General features: G+C 47.8%; 1 protein-coding gene across 4 annotated transcripts in view; it reads right to left on the reverse strand.

Moving 5' to 3' along the window:
• LOC138800971 (uncharacterized) overlaps positions 1 to 19,728 on the reverse strand; it is a 52,511-nt gene that overhangs the window by 24,194 nt on the left and 8,589 nt on the right. The window contains exon 1 of one of the 4 annotated variants that reach the window (XM_069983285.1): positions 1,238 to 1,317. The exons of the other annotated variants lie outside the window; for them this stretch is intronic. The gene's annotated coding sequence lies outside the window, so the exon portion shown is untranslated. Of the gene's footprint in view, positions 1 to 1,237; positions 1,318 to 19,728 lie in introns of those variants that run through there. 4 annotated transcript variants of the gene reach the window in all.

Raw genomic sequence — 19,728 nt, forward strand, 5'->3', positions numbered from 1 at the left:
TCTTGCATGCCCAGAGCATAGGCGTATTTCATGACATGGAGAGGCCATAGTACAGTGTAGGACTGCCACGGTATGAGGCCACCGTAACGTGGTGGGTTAGTTTACACCATTTGCAAATGGTAACAAAGAGCCTCATTATTTTTGTGGAACTTTTTCTTGGCAGTTGGGGGGGGGTTGCTTTTAACAATTTTTATGTCTGTAGTGGGTCTGTATCTTGCCATTGCGGTGAGCTGTTGCTTTTTCTGTATTGGACATGTACAAGGGGCATCTATAAGGGGGACATGTACAAGTCTCATCTATATGGGGGGCATGTATTAGGGGGCCATCTATAAGGGGAACATCTAAAAGGGTGACATGTACAAAAGGGAAATCTATAAGGGGGACATGTACAAGGGGCAATTTATAAGGGGGACATGTATAAGGGGGCAATCTTTAAGGAGGACATGTGTAAGGGAGCAATCTATACGGGGGCATGTATTAGGGGCATCTATAAGGGAGCAATGTATAAGGGAGCAATGTATAAGGGGGACATCTATGAGGAGGCTACACAGAGGGGGGCATATTCTATAAGGGAGTCACAGAGTCAGCCTACCCACTAAACGAGGGTGTAAAGGGACCAATACAGATGTGCAGTTTGTAGAGAGATGAGAATGGTGGATTTTATTCAGTAGCAGCAGTGGCATAAGAAAATCAGTGTTGCGCTACCCTGTGTTTGGGGCGTGGTTAGTGGCGTGGCTTGTGACATGGGTGTGGTTAGAGGCGTGGTTTTTTATTTGGTTGGGGCGTGTCCCTCTTTGCACTCACTCAAAGTTGGGAGGTATGTATACCCTGTTGTGTAAAATAGCTCAGGCCAAACTATATCCACTTCATGCCCAGGGGTGTAAAATAGCCTAGGTCATACTATAAACCTGGGAATAGTCCAGCCCAGGCCACAGTATACCCTAAGGAATAAAATCTATATTTGGAGCTGTAAAACAGTCTAGGCCAGACTATATTCCTCCAAGTTATCATGTCACTAGTTAGCTCACTTCTGGCCCAGGCCACAGTATACTCCACAATATATATTTTACACTGGAGGGATATTTTCTGCTATCACTTTATTGGTTTTCTCACTTTTTCACTAATTTGTTGAGATAAAGTGTGCAGATCTTTTTTCTTTTTTTTTTTTTTTTTTTTTTTAATCCTACTCAGATACACAGCTGCTTCCCCTTGTTGGTAAATACAGTACAGTGCTTACATTGAACTGACAGTAGATGGCGCTGTCCCATCACTGCATCATCTGCACAATTTTTTTGAGCAGGAGGAGCTTTTTATGGGCTGCGCAAAATTTCATGGTTGTTGTGGAAAAAAAAATCATAATTAGACACAAGTGCATTGATACATCTTGCACAATTTATTGCACAATTTATGTCTAGGGGTCCATTTACACAGAAAGATTGTCTGACAGATTATATGCCAAAGATTTCAAGCCAAAGCCAGAAAAAGACTATAAACAGAGATCAGGTCATAAAGGAAAGCCTGAGATTTCTCCTCTTTTTAAATCCATTCCTGGCTTTGGCTTCAAATCTTTGCCAGATAATCTGTGTATATGGACCCTTAGGAAGGGTTCACACTACATTTTTTGCAGTCAGTTTTTTTCCCCATCCTTTTCTGCAAACAAGAAAACAAATTAAAAAAAGGGATGGAAAATGCATCTAATTTTTAGCATACACAAAGACGTGGTCAACCATGTATGCTAAAAAAAATCCGTTTTTATTATGGAAGTCAATGGAAAGACAGGTCACAGAGGGGGAACACAAATGCATCCATTTTCTCCACCCATTTTTTCAAACCGTTTGTTGCAACAACAACAAAAAAGGATGGGGGGAAAAAAAGGCGGACTGCAAAATGGCAGTCTGAACTCAGCCTAAAACATCTTGGTTAAAAAGCTACGCTAGGGTAGGATTTTGCGGTAAAACTGAAAATTTGCACACGATAAATCTCATGAAAAAGTAGTTAATAAAAAACCCTGTCCCCGGGGGGGGCGGAGCCTGACATGGAGGAGACTGGACGTGTGCACTAGGAGCTCCTGCTAGGGCTGACAGTTAATAGGGGTCACAGCCAGCTTATATGGGGCTTAAAAAAAAAAAAAACTGCCAAGAAGGTACCGAGGAAGCCAGTGCCACCTCTCAACCCGATTTCAAACTATTTTATCCCGCTTGCCTGAAGATCCGGAGTGTGTGGTGGAGGAGCGGGCGCCATCTTGGACGGGGCTACGCCGAGGACACATCGCCGACTCAGGAGCCAAACAGACGGGTCCCGGGAGTGCTCGGAGTCGGCGACTGCAGCCCCATCGGCGAGCAGGTACCGGGGAGCCGGGAGCAGCCAGGTCAGGAGCACGACGGCAGCACAGTCGGCACCGGAGGTGCGCGGCGCACAGGCGCCATTGCTCACCGCGTGTGAGGGAGCAGGGCAGGCAAGGAGTGGGACGGCTGGAGGGACTCTGGTGCACGAGGGGGAGCCCCTGATACAGCCATCAGAGAGTGCCCAGACGGGAGAGGCTATTGGACCCTCGGGGGAAACGGCCTGTTGTGCAGGGGAGCAGGGATCATCTGTGCCGTGTACAATCGGCGGCCCAGGCACTGTCAGGACCGCAGCAAGCTACAGCACCTGCAATTGAGCTGCCATCTCCTATACCAGTCACAGCTGCAAGCCCCAGCAAGAATTCCTCTGATTTCCCCCCAAGGACTGTTCCACTCATACAGTGTCCAATTAATATGCAAAACAGTAGCCCCTTACCTGCACAGAGCTCTGCCTCTGGAATACATTCCACTGATAATACTTTGCTTGGCTGCCAAATCCCAGGCTCCTCAATATCGCTTAGGCCCCGTTCCCACTGAGGAAAGGTAGCGGAATTCCGCGACGGAATTGTCCGCCGCGGAATGCCGTTAGCCTCCCGCTCATAATGGGAGTCTATGGCAGGCGCGTGCTCCTGCCCTGTCCGCGCTGAAGAATGAACATGTTCATTCTTCAGCGCGTACAGAGCAGGAGCGCGCGCCTCCCATAGACTCCCATTATGAGCGGGAGGCTAACGGCATTCCGCGGCGGACAATTCCGTCGCGGAATTCCGCTACCTTTCCTCAGTGGGAACGGGGCCTTACTTTGCAACCACATGCTGATATACCTAACATCCAACACATGGAGGCTGCTGCCGCCCTGAGGGCGCACCCGGAACTGCAGGCTCTACTGACCTTACTCCCATCTAAAAGCGAATTAAGAGTCAATGGCTTCAGACTTGAAATGTGCTTGGAGGCAAGATCTGGGTGTGGTGAAAGCAGACATATCTACGTTGCAAGTGAAAGTGCAGGAATTGGAGTCTTTTAAAGCTTCTGTTCAACACTCTCTCTCCGATTTGCAAGCGAAAGTTTCTTCTCAGGCCTCCCAACAACAGTATCTCAGCTTCCAAATGGATGATTTGGAGAATCGCAATGGAAGAAACAACATAAGGATCAAAGAATTGCCAGAAGCTACCCGCCCCACCGACCTGCTCTCAACGTTAACCGGCATATTCAATATGTTATTGGGAAAACCTCCTACTGCTCCTTTGGAAATTGATCGAGCACACAGGGCGCTACGCCCGCAAAGCTCCGACCCTAACAAACCTTGGGATGTGATATGCCGAGTGCATTTTTATGCTGTCAAGGAGGAGATAATGAGAAAGGCGCGACAACTGCCAGAGGTGGACTTTGATGGCGCCAAGCTGCACTTCTACCCTGATTCATCCAGGCGCACCCCGAGGCTGCGAGGGGCCCTGAAACCTCTCCTCGCTCACCTACAGTCCAGAGACATTCCCTATAGATGGGGATTTCCGTTCGCCCTAATTGCACGACAGGGCGCATCCACGGCAACGCTACGCACCCCAGCGGACTTGGGACCTTTCCTGACTGCTTTTGATCTTCCTGAGGTGTCTCTGACTGAATGGGAACAGGTCCTGCAAGATTCTACCACCACGGACTGGCAGGCCGACGCCTCCACTTCCAGGAGAAGATCGCCGTAGTTCTCTCCCCAACCACAGCGGGCGCGTCGCAGACGACACAGTTTCTCCAGATCTGACTCCGTGGCTTAAAACTGAGATTCCTTGTTCCTGTTTCTATGTTATTTTCTGGTTTATAGCAGTGTTCATAGTGTTAATATCCTCCTTAGTGCAGGATCTATATCCCCCTACTACATCATGTTTGATTACCCCTAGACTTACTGAGTTACGTTTGTGTGATTCTCATACTGTCAGCCCGATACGCCTTTAGCTCCGTTAAGATGTCTTATATGACCAAGTACCATGTACCTACCCCCAATAGGTAATGAGGCGGGTTCTTACCGCCTGTTAAAAGCAGACTTGATGCTGCTCTTGTTAGTTTTATTGCAACCTCTTTCAAGGTGATATATTGTTTGTCTGATGTTGTTCTCCCTTTCTAATCTTTCTCTTTTTCCTCACCAGCACAGTCCCACCCTTCCACCTGGGTCCCTCGTGATCCACCACCACCCATGGCGCTGATGAATATTGTATCCCTGAATGTTCAGGGCTTCAATGTTCCGGAAAAGAGAGCAAAGGTCCTCTACACCGTGCACAAACAGAGAGTACAGATTCTATGCCTTCAAGAGACACACTTCAGCCAGGCCAGTATGCCCCCTATCTCATCTCGCTACTTCCCTGTTTGACACCATAGCAGCAACCCTGCTAGTAAGTCTAAAGGGGTGGCAGTCTTCTTCCACCAATCTTTGTCTTGCCAAGTTATTGATACCAAATAGATCCTGATGCGCAATTTATATTTATAAATTGCCTCATAGTAAATCAGCCCTACACGGTGGCCAATGTCTATGCCCCCAACTTAAACCAACAAAGTTTCTTAATTAAGTTGCTGGATGAACTGACCGTGTATGCTCAGGGTAGTATAATCTTATGCGGTGCTCTAAATGTAGCCTTAGACCCATGCGTAGACACCTCTTCGGGTCAGTCTTCCCTCTCCCACGCCAAGTTAAATAAAATACGAAAAGCCCTCTATAATCTACAACTTTGTGATGTGTGGAGATTGCAGCACCCTAGTGACAGAGATTACTCCTTTTACTCTAGCCCTTACGACAGATATAGTAGGATTGACTATGTTTTTGTACATCACTACCTCCTGCCTAGGGTTTCCTCCACCTCCATCGGTAGTATTCTGCATTCAGACCATGCTCCAGTACAGTGCAGTCTTGCCATGCCAGACCTGCCTCGAGGAGCATATAACTGGAGGTTGAATAATTCCCTGCTGCGGGACCCTGCATGCCTGACTGAATTGCGCACCACGGTTACTAATTTTCAGACAGACCACTTGAACGACTACATCCCCCTCAGACGAAATGGGACGCCTTAAAATGTGTTTTACGAGGGGTGCTTATTGGGCATGGGGCGCGCCTCAAGAGGGAGGCAGCTAAGTTGAAGCGCTTGCTGACTGAGTTACATGATCTGGAGGTTACACACAAGGCCACGCTGCAGGAGGAGACGTATAGGGACCTCTTGCGGGTCCGCCACGAACTTACATCCCTGCTAATTAAAAAGCAACAGCGGTTTAGACAGGTCTGTTCCAGGGGGGGGGGGGCGGAGCCTGACCGGGGATGGAGTAAGCCGCACGCCGCGTGAGCTCCCGCATACTGCCGCATCATACATGCTTCTGCGGGCTGGAGGACGGCGGCACCCACATACCCCACATACCGGAGGACAGAGGACGCGGCGGGAATCAGATATGGTCGGCGGGACGTCCAACAAGAGCACCCGGGAGCCCAGGGACACGGCGGCGCCATCCCACAGAGGCCTCCAAAATGGCGCCGGCTCTACTGTGCCGCGGTTAAAGGTTCAAGTAGACCCTCACGGTCAGTTCATTTGTTTGTATTGCTCCATTTATGCTACTAAGTGGGTATTGTGTTCACTCTATATACCTCCACCTTACAATAGCTCAATCTTAAAAACAATTTTGAGTTTTGGTGCAGCACACCCGGATGCCTCACTGCTCCTCATAGGTGATTTCAATTCTGTTGTGGATGGCACCCTTGATAGGATGTCTGTGGTGGCATCGACCTCTACTGCTCGCCTGACCCCCTTGGGTGCGCTCTTACCCGAGGTAGCTCTCTTTGATCTTTGGAGGGCACGGCACCCGGGTGTGCGCACCTACTCCAGTTACTCGGCCACGCACAATAGCCTGTCTCGTATTGACCTTGCCCTTGGGGATGCTCGGACGCTGTCCTTGGTGATAGAGGTAGAATATTTGCCGCGGTCACTCTCTGACCACTCCCCCCTGAGCCTCCTCCTGGAGCACCCTGGGGTGTGGCGCCCCACAGTGCGGTCTTGGCTCCTTAATCCGCATTGGCTTTCTATTCTCGAGACACCTGGTATTCAAAAGGCAGCAGAAGAATTCTTTAATCATAATGCTGGTACTGCCACTGAGTGGGATGCCATGAAGGCGTATTTAAGAGGATATTTTATACAAACAATTACCCGAACTAAGCGAGCAAGAGGCCGTCTACGGCCGGCTCTCCAGGACTCCTTTCTACAGGCGGAGGAGAATCACATTGCAGGTAATTCTGCTGTTACCTCAGCTAGACTTAGAGAGGCCCAACAGGTACTTACAGATTTTGACCTTGAATCCGCCGCCCATAAGAGAAACTTTGCTAAGCACATGTTTTTTGTAGAAGGCGAGCGTACTGGGCATCTCTTATCTGTTATCACGAGTGCTCAAAAAACTTCGACCTTCCTCACCCACATACGGAATAATGAGGGAGCCCTGGTGACCTCTACCCGACATCTTACAAGTCTTTTATTCTTATTATTCCAATCTTTATAGCTCTAAATTGGAGGCCACTCCCAATCATATCAGGGATTTCCTGTCTTCTATCTCCCTCCCGGTCCTAACTGCTGATGTACGGGAAACATTGGAGACCCCACTGACCTTAGAAGAGCTAGAGGCTGCAGCCTCCTCTATCACCAACAACAGGGCACCGGGGATGGATGGGTTGCCGGGAGAATTATTTAAAAAGGTGGGAGAGGTGCTGTTACCCAAGCTGTTGGAGGTGTGGCAGGCCTCTGTGGAATCAGGCTCCCTTCCGAAGTCCATGAGGGAAGCAATAATTATAGTCCTACCCAAGCCTGGGAGAGGTGTAACCTTGCCAGGTTCCTATAGACCCATCTCTCTGTTATCTACAGATATCAAGATAGTGGCCAAGGCCATGGCCAACAGACTCTCCCTCTACATGAGTGCTCTAGTTCATCCCAACCAAACGGGCTTTATTCCAGCCAGGTCCACTGCCATGAATATTAGACGGTTATATGTTAATCTCCAGTTGCCCTCGGAGGATTCGGGAGGGAGGGCGGTGTGTTCACTCGACGCTGTCAAAGCTTTTGACAGTGTCGAATGGGCCTTTCTATGGGCAGTACTGGACAAAATGGGATTTGGGCCACACTTTATTTCTTGGATCCGGCTGCTATATTCCTCACCCTGTGCACGTGTGAAAATAAATGGTGGCCTGTCTGCCAGATTTGATTTGCAGCGGGGTACGCGGCAGGGGTGCCCCCTGTCGCCGTTGCTTTTTGCGTTAGCCATAGAGCCACTGGCATCCCTAATATGTGGCCACCCGGATGTGTGTGGTTTTAAGAGGGGTCCCCAAGAGGAGAAAATAGCGTTATACGCAGATGACTTATTGTTATATCTAAATGACACTGATGCATCTCTGGCTATGGCTATCACGCTTATTGATGACTTTGGCAGATTTTCGGGATTGTCTATTGGTTGGGACAAGTCGGTGCTGCTGCCACTGGATGTTGATGTGGCACACATGCTTGTCCTCCCCTTCCCTCTCAAGATTGTCACGGAATTTAAATACCTTGGCATTATCATCTCCAAGGATATTAAAGCCTATGAGAGATTGAATCTCACACCGATTCTTTCCAAATTTCAGGCCAAAATGGGGGTGTGGCGTAAGCTCCATTTATCAGTGGTGGGACGCTCTAATCCAGGGGTCGCAAACTCGCGGCCCGCGGGCCAACTGCGGCCCGCGGGACACTAGTTTGCGGCCCCCACCTCACCCAGTGTGCCGCATTATATGTGGCCCGAGGCGAGACAGCGATCGCCCCCAGAAGATCCCCCCCGCTCCGGCACTCACTGTGTCAGCACGGCCCTCTCTCCCCTGAGGCCGGATCCCAGCACGTACAGCACGCTGAGGACGCTGAGTGACGTCATCCAGCCCCTCATTCATTGGATGGATGGCCGCGGCGGCTCCACGCTCCTGCGGCGCCTCTCTTCTGCCTCTTGTTTACACCGGACGTCACCCGGCAGCTGTTCCCCTGCGATCGGATGCAAGCTGGTGAGTATTCTATTGGCGGCCAGGGGGTGGGAAGGCTTGGGGGTTGGCAGTGTGTGTGAGGATGGTGGCCTGGGGGGGGGGGGGGGGGGGGTCAGGGGGTCAGGGGGGGGGGGGTCAGGTGGGATAGTGGGGGCACTAAATGGGGGCATTGGATACTATGTGGGCATATATGGGGGCATTGGATGCTATATGGGCATATATGGGGGCATTGGATACTATGTGGGCACTAAATGGGGGCATTGGATACTATGTGGGCACTAAATGGGGGCATTGGATACTATGTGGGCATATATGGGGGCATTGGATACTATGTGGGCATACATGGGGGCATTGGATACTATGTGGGCATATATGGGGGCATTGGATGCTATGTGAGCATATATGGGGGCATTGGATACTATGTGGGCACTAAATGGGGGCATTGGATACTATGTGGGCATATATGGGGGCATTGGATGCTATGTGAGCATATATAGGGGCATTGGATACTATGTGGGCACTATATGGGGGCATTGGATACTATGTGAGCATATATGGGGGCATTGGATACTATGTGAGCACTATATGGGGGCATTGGATGCTATGTGAGCATATATGGGGGCATTGGATACTATGTGGGCATTGGATACTATGTGGGCATATATGGGGGCATTGGATGCTATGTGAGCATATATGGGGGCATTGGATACTATGTGGGCATTGGATACTATGTGGGCATATATGGGGGCATTGGATGCTATGTGAGCATATATGGGGGCATTGGATACTATGTGGGCACTATATGGGGGCATTGGATACTATGTGGGCATATATGGGGGCATTGGATGCTATGTGAGCATATATGGGGGCATTGGGTACTATGTGGGCACTAAATGGGGGCATTGGATACTATGTGGGCATATATGGGGGCATTGGATACTATGTGGGCACTAAATGGGGGCATTGGATACTATGTGGGCATATATGGGGGCATTGGATGCTATGTGAGCATATATGGGGGCATTGGATACTATGTGGGCACCATATGGGGGCATTGGATGCTATGTGAGCATATATGGGGGCATTGGATACTATGTGGGCACTATATGGGGGCATTGGATGCTATGTGAGCATATATGGGGGCATTGGATACTATGTGGGCATACATGGGGGCATTGGATACTATGTGGGCATATATGGGGGCATTGGATGCTATGTGAGCATATATGGGGGCATTGGATACTATGTGGGCATACATGGGGGCATTGGATACTATGTGGGCATATATGGGGGCATTGGATACTATGTGGGCAGTATATGGGGGCATTGGATACTATGTGGGCACTATATGGGGGCATTGGCTACTATGTGGGCACTATATGGGGGCATTGGCTACTATGTGGGCACTATATGGGGGCATTGGATACTATGTGGGCATATATGGGGGCATTGGATACTATGTGGGCACTATATGGGGGCATTGGATGCTATGTGAGCATATATGGGGGCATTGGATACTATGTGGGCATACATGGGGGCATTGGATACTATGTGGGCATATATGGGGGCATTGGATGCTATGTGAGCATATATGGGGGCATTGGATACTATGTGGGCATACATGGGGGCATTGGATACTATGTGGGCATATATGGGGGCATTGGATGCTATGTGAGCATATATGGGGGCATTGGATACTATGTGGGCACTATATGGGGGCATTGGATACTATGTGGGCATATATGGGGGCATTGGATACTATGTGGGCAGTATATGGGGGCATTGGATACTATGTGGGCACTATATGGGGGCATTGGCTACTATGTGGGCACTATATGGGGGCATTGGATACTATGTGGGCACTATATGGGGGCATTGGCTACTATGTGGGCACTATATGGGGGCAATGGATACTATGTGAGCACTATATGGGGGCATTGGCTACTATGTGGGGCACTATATGGGGGATTGTCTACTATGTGGGCACTATATGGGGGCATTTTCTACTATGTGGGGCACTATATGGGGGGATTGGCTACTATGTGGGGCACTATATGGGGGGATTGGCTACTATGTGGGGCACTATATGGGGGCATTGTCTACTATGTGGGGCACTATATGGGGGCATTGTCTACTATGTGGGGCACTATATGGGGGATTGGCTACTATGTGAGGCACTATATGGGGGCATTGTCTACTATGTGGGGCACTATATGGGGGATTGGCTACTAAGTGGGCACTATATGGGGGCATTGTCTACTATGTGGGGCACTATATGGGGGGATTGGATACTATACAGGGCACTATAATTGGGATTGGATACTGTATAGGGCACTATTCAGTAAGCAGCATGTGGTGACTGTAGTGGAGTGGCTATGGGGGCGTGGCTAGGGAGGGTCGCTTTTCTTGCATCGTTTTAAGGTGGATCACTTTTCTCTTTTCTATTACAATGATTGCACAACAACATTCAAATTATCAGATTAAAACAGGAATTAGGTAAACGTATTGTTTATTTTTTTCCTCTTAAAATTTTTGGACCCCCCAGAAAAAAAATTGCTGCTCAGCTCAGAGGCTAAACACAGTGAAACCAAGTGAATATATATTACACAACCCCAAACATGTCTTCTTCTAAGCCTGCAGTGAAGAGAAAGGTTGGTGATGAGCACAGACAATTTCAGGAAAAGTGGGAAGTGCAATATTTCTTTGTTGAGCATAGGAGCATCCCGACGTGTCTTATTTGCACAGAGAAAGTTGCAGTGCACAAAGAATACAATTTGAAACGTCATTACATAACTAGACATGCTGAAGAGTATGAAAAATACCAGGGAGATGAGAGAGCAAAAAGGGTTGCTAATCTTAAAACAAATCTATTGAGGCAACAAAATTTATTTAAGAAAGCAACCAAAGAGAATGATGCAGCAGTCGAAGCTAGCTACGTGGTTAGTGAAATGATCGCTAAAGCAGGAAAGCCATTCAAAGAAGGTGAATTTGTAAAAAATTGCATATTACAGGCTGCAAGTATTGTCTGTCCAGAAAAGAAAGGTCAGTTTAGCAACATCAGCCTTTCTGCCAACACCGTAGCAGAGCGCATATCTGACCTGTCAAGTGACATTTATGATCAACTGTGTGAGAAAGCAAAATGTTTCAGTGTATACTCAGTCGCTCTTGATGAGACCACAGACATTACCGACACTGCCCAGCTTGCAATCTTTGTTCGTGGTGTTGATGACAATTTTGAAGTCATAGAGGAGTTGCTCACAGTGATTGCAATGCATGGCCAGACCACCGCTCAGGAGATATTTCATCAGCTGTGTGATGCCATTGAGAATGCTGGTTTGCCTTGGAGGAGGTTTGTTGGAATAACAACTGATGGAGCGCCATCAATGACAGGGAGGAAAAATGGACTGGTGGCACTTGTTCAGAAAAAACTGGAAGAGGAAGGTGTGGAGGAGGCCATTGCTCTGCACTGCATTATCCATCAGCAGGCCCTTTGCAGCAAATGCCTGAAGTTTGACAATGTGATGTCTTTCGTTGTGAAATGCATCAACCAAATCAGATCTAGGGGCTTAAAGCATAGAAGGTTTCGTGCTTTTTTAGAGGAAATGGAGTCAGAATATGGGGATGTGCTCTACTTCACCGAGGTGCGTTGGCTCAGCAGGGGAAACATGTTGAAGAGATTTTTTGAGTTGAGAGCAGATGTGAAAGCCTTCATGGAGAAAGATGGGGTTGCTGTTCCCTTGCTAAGTGATCCAAAATGGCTCATGGACTTAGCATTTTTGGTTGATATCACACATGAGCTTAATGTACTGAATAAGAAGTTACAAGGCCAGGGGCAACTTGTCAGTGCTGCCTATGACAACGTCAGAGCATTCTCTACAAAACTTATGCTATGGAAAGCCCAGCTTTCTCAGACAAACCTTTGCCATTTCCCAGCATGCAAGGAACTCATGGATGCAGGCACACCATTCAGTGGTGAGGAGTATGTGGATGTCATTTTGAAGCTACAGGAGGAATTTGATCACAGATTTGCAGACTTCAAGACGCACAGAGCGACATTTCAAATTTTTGCGGACCCCTTCTCCTTTGATGTGCAAGATGCCCCTCCTGTGTATCAAATGGAGCTCATTGACCTGCAGTGCAACTCTGAACTCAAAGCCAAGTTTAGGGAGGTGAGTGGAAAAGCAGACAAGCTCGGGCAATTTTTGAGGGAATTGCCCCCCAGCTTCCCTGAGCTTTCACAAATGTTCAAGCGAACCATGTGTCTTTTTGGGAGCACATATTTGTGCGAAAAGCTCTTCTCTACCTTGAACTTTAATAAGTCCAAGTACAGGTCCAGACTTACTGATGAGCATCTTCAAGCCCTACTGAGGGTCTCAACTGCTTCCTCCCTTAAGCCAAATGTGGCTCGGCTATGCCAGAGTAAGCGCTGCCAGATCTCTGGCAGCAAGAAGTAGGCAGAAGAAGCCATGTTCAATGTTTCATTCAGAAGTTTATGTTCAAAGTTCCATTCATGTTCAGAAATTTAAATGTTAAGGAACTGTCATTTGAATCTGAATAATAATAATTACATTTCTCTAGTCAGCAACTATATGTGGTTTTAACAGATGAAAAAATAAAAACATTTGATGACATTGGAATGTTTTTGTAAGAGCTTTTCTTGTGGAAACCCTGATGCGGCCCAGCCTCACCCAGACTCTACCTCCAGCGGCCCCCGGGTAAATTGAGTTTGAGACCCCTGCTCTAATCTGATAAAAATGGTATGGATGCCCCAATTACTATATGTATTGCATAATTCCCCGATATGGATTACTCTCCGTTACTTTCATAAAGTACACAGCTTATTCAGAGACCTCATCTGGGGTTCCCAGCGCCCTCGTATAAAGCTAGAAACTTTGCAGAGAGCTAAGACAGCAGGGGGGCTGGCGGTGCCTAATGCCATGATTTATTTCTTAGCCTCTCAGCTGCAACATCTTAGGGGGTGGGAGACAGACACGTTAATGGACCCTACTTTCCAATTATTACAGGCCCACTTTGGAACGGGGCAGTTATTTGAGGTCCTGGAGGCTAAACGTTTCTCAACGGCTGCAGCAGGCCTCCCTACACTTCAGCTTTATCATAGAGTCTGGTGGAAGGTTAGAGACATGTATGGGTTGTCCAGATGCTCTGCATACACCTTTATATGGGATACACCCTGGTTGAGTGAGCTATTTTTCTTGAAAGGGTTTACACCATGGCGGGCACTTGGTCTTAGACGAGTGGAGCAGTTATATATTAATGGTCAGCTAAAAAGTTTCCAGCGGCTGTGTAAAGAATTCCCCATCCCTAGGACACATTTTTACAAATACCTCCAGTTACGCCATGCGTGTGATAGTGAGGGGGACATTTTGTCCCGGGAGCGAGTAATTATTCCGCCTATTCATATAGTGGGTGCTTCTACTTCCACATCTGGTCTCATTTCCTTGTTATATATCCACTTGCACGACAAGTTTTTAGAAAAACATCCGTTGACCATAAAGGAGAAGTGGAAGGCTGACTTGGGTCCCCTAGAGGATGAGTTGTGGAGGGAAATTTTGGAGATGACGCCCCAGTTGTCCGTGGGGGAGCAGCACCGACTGTCCCATTTGTACCTATTACACCGTGTCTACAGAACTCCGGAGTTCTTATTTAGAGTGGGACTTCGTCCCAATGCCCTGTGTCCTCGGTGCCGGAGAGATGAGGGAGGGATCCTGCACATGTTCTGGAGGTGCCCAAAATTAACGAGGTATTGGCAGGAGGTTGCTTAAATTATCCACAAAGTCTATTCTGTTCACCTTGAACAGTCTCCCTTAGTCTGCATTTTAGGCTACGTAGAGGACATAGCCTTACCTAATCCTGGTAAAGTAGCTATTGCTAGGATCTTGTATATGGCTAGAAAGCCGTCACTTACTAGAGGCAGGCTCTCTCCCTCACCGGCCACCTAATTATATATCTAGGAGTTTCTGCTTATAATGGAGGTTATAGAGCCTATCTACTGGTTTACTGTCTATACTGCTGCGTATCTCTCCTCTTCTAAAGGGTTGCCTCTTCGGACTATGTTGGTTGTTGCCAATTTGTTGTGTTTCTTTTTTTTTTTGTTTTCTGTTTTGTACTGTTCTGCGCAGGGTTTGGGCTACTGTGCTAGCCTCCCTGTGGTTCTGTGTACTTTATAAAATGCAAAACCTTTAATAAAAACTATTTGATAAAAAAAAAAGACAGGTCTGTTCCAGCAGGTTTTATGCTGAGGGTAACAAGGCAGGACGAATGTTGGCTAGGGCCTTAAGAGACAAAAGAGCGGCTATGTACGTCCAGTCCATCAAAAATAGAGAAGGGGTAGTGCAGCGCCTTAAATCTGACATCTTGGGGTCATTTAGGGCCTACTATGAGGCTTTGTATAACTTAGATCCCCATCCTGAGGCCACGCCTACCAGGATCCAGGAGTACATCCTCCGTACTAAGTTACCTGGTTTAGACACCGACTCCCTAGATGCCCTGGAAGACCCCTTCACCACAGAGGAATTGATAAGCGCTATAAAGGCACTGCCGTCGGGCAAAAGTCCAAGCCCAGATGGCTATACGGCCAAGTTTTTTAAGGTTCTACAAGAAGCACTTTCTCCACAACTGCTAGAAGCATTTAACAACATATCAGCCACGTCACCCCTACCCCCTTCTTTCATGCGTGCACACATAGTTGTTATTCCAAAAGGGGGGAAGGATCCCAATCTTTGCTCTAGCTACAGGCCCATTTCTCTGATAAATACGGACGCAAAACTATACGCGAAGCTGCTGGCCAACAGATTGGCGCCCCCTCCTGGGACGTGCAATTCACCCGGATCAGGTGGGTTGTATTCCTCTTCGAGAGGCTCGTGAAAACACGTTAAAGACCTTCTCTATACTTCACCACACTCGCCGTGCTAAGCTCCAGTGTATGATGTTATCATTGGATGCAGAGAAGGCTTTTGACAGGGTGGGTTGGCCGTTCCTGGAGGGGGTGCTACGCAGCCTGGGATTGGGGCCACTAGCGGCCCATAGGATTTTAGCTTTGTATAGCAACCCCTCAGCACAGCTTAGAGTGAACGGATCCCTGTCTGACCCGTTTTTCATACGAAATGGCACCAGGCAGGGATGTCCGCTGTCCCCGATGTTGTTCGTCTTGGGTCATGGAGCACCTCTTGCAGGCCATTCGTCAAGACTCGAACATGGCAGGTGTACGTGTGGGTGACCTACACTTTAAGTGCTCTGCCTTTGCAGAAGACCTTTTACTGTATATCACACAACCCAGTACCTCCCTGCCGACCCTCATGTCTGCTCTGCAAGACTTTGGCATTGTGAGTAACCATAAAATCAACCTTGCCAAGAGTGTGGACTTGGGTGGGACCCTCCAGCGAGCTGAGATTCCTGCGCTGCGCCGCCGCTTCCCTTTTGACTGGTCTGACACGTCTTTTAAATATTTGGGGATTCATGTCCCAGCTGACTTCTCCCGAATCTATGACTTAATTTTCGCCCCACTTCTAACTAGCTTTAAGGGTGACCTCGCTAAGTGGGATCGCAAAGATTTTTCTTGGTTAGGGCGAATAAATATAATCAAGATGAACCTGCTCCCGCGACTCCTGTACCTGTTTCAGACAAAACCAATAGTCATTCCCAGAGCCTTTTTCCTAGCCATCTCCAAATTATTTTCATGCTTTGTCTGGATGAAAGCCCGCCCTAGAATTGCGAGAAGCACCCTAACCCTGGCAAAAGTACATGGTGGCCTAGCTCTCCCCAACCCATATAAATACTACTTAGCAGCAGTTGCTGCTCGTGTGTTAGATGCTATCCACCACTCCTCGACTACCCTGTGGGTCCGACTGAAACAATCCCTTTCAAGATATGCCCTTCCAGCTGTTTTATGGGTGCGTCCGGCATCTTGGCCTACCACGATACTTAGGCGCATGCCCCTAATTACGTATACTTCCATGTCTATCCTCGGTAGGAAGCGAGCGCAGGCATTGCTCTTTACACCTGATGGCCCCTTAACACCAATACTTAATAATCCCGACTTCCCTCCTGGCACACTTGGTATGGATTTCCTATCACATTCAATGGACAGTAGATTTCTATTCCGCCAGGTCACTACAGCTTCAGCGCTGTTGCCCTTGGAGGCACTGGTCCCTGATTTGAGCCGCTTACAGCGATATGACTGGCAGTACTTGCAGCTGCAACATTACCATAATGCATCGGTTCGTCCGCTGCAAATTCATAGACAACTACTGCCCTTTGAAGAACTATGTACTCACAGAAGCGCCTACTCATGTAGTGTCGCTTGTTTATGCCATTCTGACGCAACCTCTCCCTGACGTCAAGCTCCCGTACCAGGTGGGCTGGGAACTTGAATTGAATCAGTCTTCCTTGCTCTCCCTTCTCCCCTGTGCTGGTCTCTTCCTCCCTTTTTTTTCTTTAAAGGGAACCAATCATGCCGAAAATCCATCTTAAGATAAGGAAACATGCTGGCACATCACCCAGCACGTTTCCTAAACATCCCCCTGTAACCTCCGTGCCCCCCTCCATCAGTCAGTAATCTTACTTTGAAGAAGTCCCGCGCTGTATGTAAATTTCTGGCAAGTAGTCACGGTGGGTGGATTTAGTCAAGGTGGGCAGGATCAGTCACAGGTCCTGGGCGTCTGTAATGGCTGTAATCACGCCCAGAGGGGCGTGCTTGAGGTCTGCCTTCCATCCACGTGACCCGGCGACTTGCGTTTCACGTCGGCGGCGCGCTGACATCATCCGCAGGCAGCGCAGACGTCTTTTGTAGTCCGCGCATGCGCAGCACGGCGGGAGACGCCGCCGATGTACTGCGCATGCGCGGACTCCGGAAGATGACGGCGCTGCGTGCGGATGATGTCAGCGCCCCGACGACGTGAAACGCAAGCCCCCAGGTTACGTGGATGGAAGGCAGACCTCAAGCACGCCCCTCTGGGCGTGATTACAGCCATTACAGACGCCCAGGACCTGTGACTGATCCTGCCCACCTTGACTAAATCCACCCACCGTGACTACTTGCCAGAAATTTACATACAGCGCGGGACTTCTTCAAAGTAAGATTACTGACTGATGGAGGGGGGCACGGAGGTTACAGGGGGATGTTTAGGAAACGTGCTGGGTGATGTGCCAGCACGTTTCCTTATCTTAAGATGGATTTTCGGCGTGATTGGTTCCCTTCAACCTATACTCTAAGTTACTTTTTGCTGTGTTTTAGTTCTTTAAATCCTGATGATCGGTTAGCAGACATAGGATGTTAAGTACAGATGGAAAATACTGTTGTTTGGCTTGTCAAGGCCCTGTACAGCATGCCCCCCTAGTTAAGGTCTACTTTTTACCATGCAGTAGTGCTGTTCCTTGGTAGTAATCTGAGTTACTGTCGAACAATGTCGTTTTATGAGTAATGTTTATATGACCTATCATCTTGGAACTATGTTTGTATTTATTGCTACTTTCAATAAAATATTTGAATAATTAAAAAAAAAAAAACTGTCCCCTCCCAGTGCAAACATTGTAAAAAGGGGCAGGCAGTGGAAATTGATGGAAAATAGTGCAAAACCTGTAATATATCTTACACAGATTTTTATGAAATGCATAAACTCTCATTAGCCAAAAAAAATAAAAATAATAAAAATGGTGCAGACACAATAATAAATGTCCCCTGTGTTTAGACTTTTAAGATTTATATGTCAGCTTCTCACTTAACTTAGCAGACAAAGCTGAATCCCCAATAAAATGTTAAAAACTTAAAGGAGAAATCCAGCAAAATTTTTTATTAAAGTATTGTATTGCCCCATAAAAGTTATACAAATCACCAATATACACTTATTACGGGAAATGCTTTAGGGTGCGTTCACACCTACAGGATCTGCAGCAGATCTGCAGCAGATTTGATGCTGTGTTCAGTTATTTAAATGAAATCTGCTGCAGAAAATCAGCTGCAGATCCTGTAGGTGTGAACGCACCATTAAAGTGCTTTTTCCCTGCACTTACTACTGCATCAAGGCTTCACTTCCTGGATAAAATGGTGATGTCATGACCCAACTCCTAGAGCTGTGCGGGCTGTGGCTGCTGATGGCAGGGGGATGCTCAGTGTCCCTCCAGTGCCCTGTGTCCCTCAGTGTCCCCCTGCCATCATCCTCTCCAGCAGCCACAGCCCGCACAGCTCTGGGAGTCGGGGCGTGACATCATCATGTTATCCAGGAAGTGAAGCCTTGATGCAGTAGTAAGTGCAGGGAAAAAAGCACTTTATTAGCATTTTCCACGTAACAAAGAGCATCCCTCTGCTTTATACATTATCTCCCTGGTGGCTAGTGGATCGGACCTCCTCCCCAGCGATGCAATCACAGAGGGTAGATCAGTTCTTCTGGCCGAGCCGGGCCTCAGCGCAATAACGCTGATCCCAGCTCAGCAATACATTGCTGTGGTCTGCAGCAGGCCAAAGCAATGTATCACCGATCTAATGGATCTTTGCTGTGTATATACACAGCACTGATCTCTATGGGAGATCAATGCTGTGTATATAGAAGTCCAACAGAAAAAAAGGGAAAATTTGGCAGCACATCTATGACTCTGTTCACACTTAACATTGGTGACATGGTACACTGTTTGATCAAATAGTTTGCTATGATCAAATAGTTTGCTAAGATCCTCAATTTTTAATATCTACAGAGCAGGTGTTTACCGTGTATACGCTGGGAGGAGTATATATGGTAAGCCCTTGCACCTGTGGGTTGCTGTTGTAGTTTTTGTTTTTTTGTATATAGAGGTCCCCCAGGGGTACTTCTAGTTAATGTAAAAAGAAAAAAAGTAAAAAAGTGTTAGTATTAATAAAAAAAAAAATCTCCTCCCCTAATAAAAGTCCAAATCACCACCCTTTTTTCCATTTTATAAATATAAATAAAAATTTTTGGTATGGCGCATGCGTAATCGCACTAACTATTAACCCCTAGACAAACCTGGGCGTAGCTGTACGTCCTAAGGTCGCTAGGGGAGATCAGAGGGATCCCGGGCACTGCTTGTAGCTCGGGACCGTGGCTATTAGCGGGCACAGTCCGATCGACGTACATGCTAATTAGCTTTTTAAATGCAGCTGTCAAAGGCTGGCACAACCTCTCTGTCCCTCCTCCCCACCCTTTTCATCATTAGGAATGCCCCTGGAACATTTTCTCAATGCTAAACATTGCACAGGTGCCTTCAGATGCTGTCAGTTTAAAAGTTGTTTTTTAGGACAATAACTGCATCACCTGCCGAACGGACCCCAGGGGGGTCAGATTGTGGGCACAGAGTCGCTTTAATGCCCTCCTGTGCCCCCAATCCATTTTATGCCCTCCTTAGTGCCCC

The sequence above is a fragment of the Dendropsophus ebraccatus genome, chromosome 9 (genome assembly GCF_027789765.1).
Source record: "Dendropsophus ebraccatus isolate aDenEbr1 chromosome 9, aDenEbr1.pat, whole genome shotgun sequence".
In the NCBI taxonomy this organism is placed as follows: Eukaryota; Metazoa; Chordata; class Amphibia; order Anura; family Hylidae; genus Dendropsophus; species Dendropsophus ebraccatus.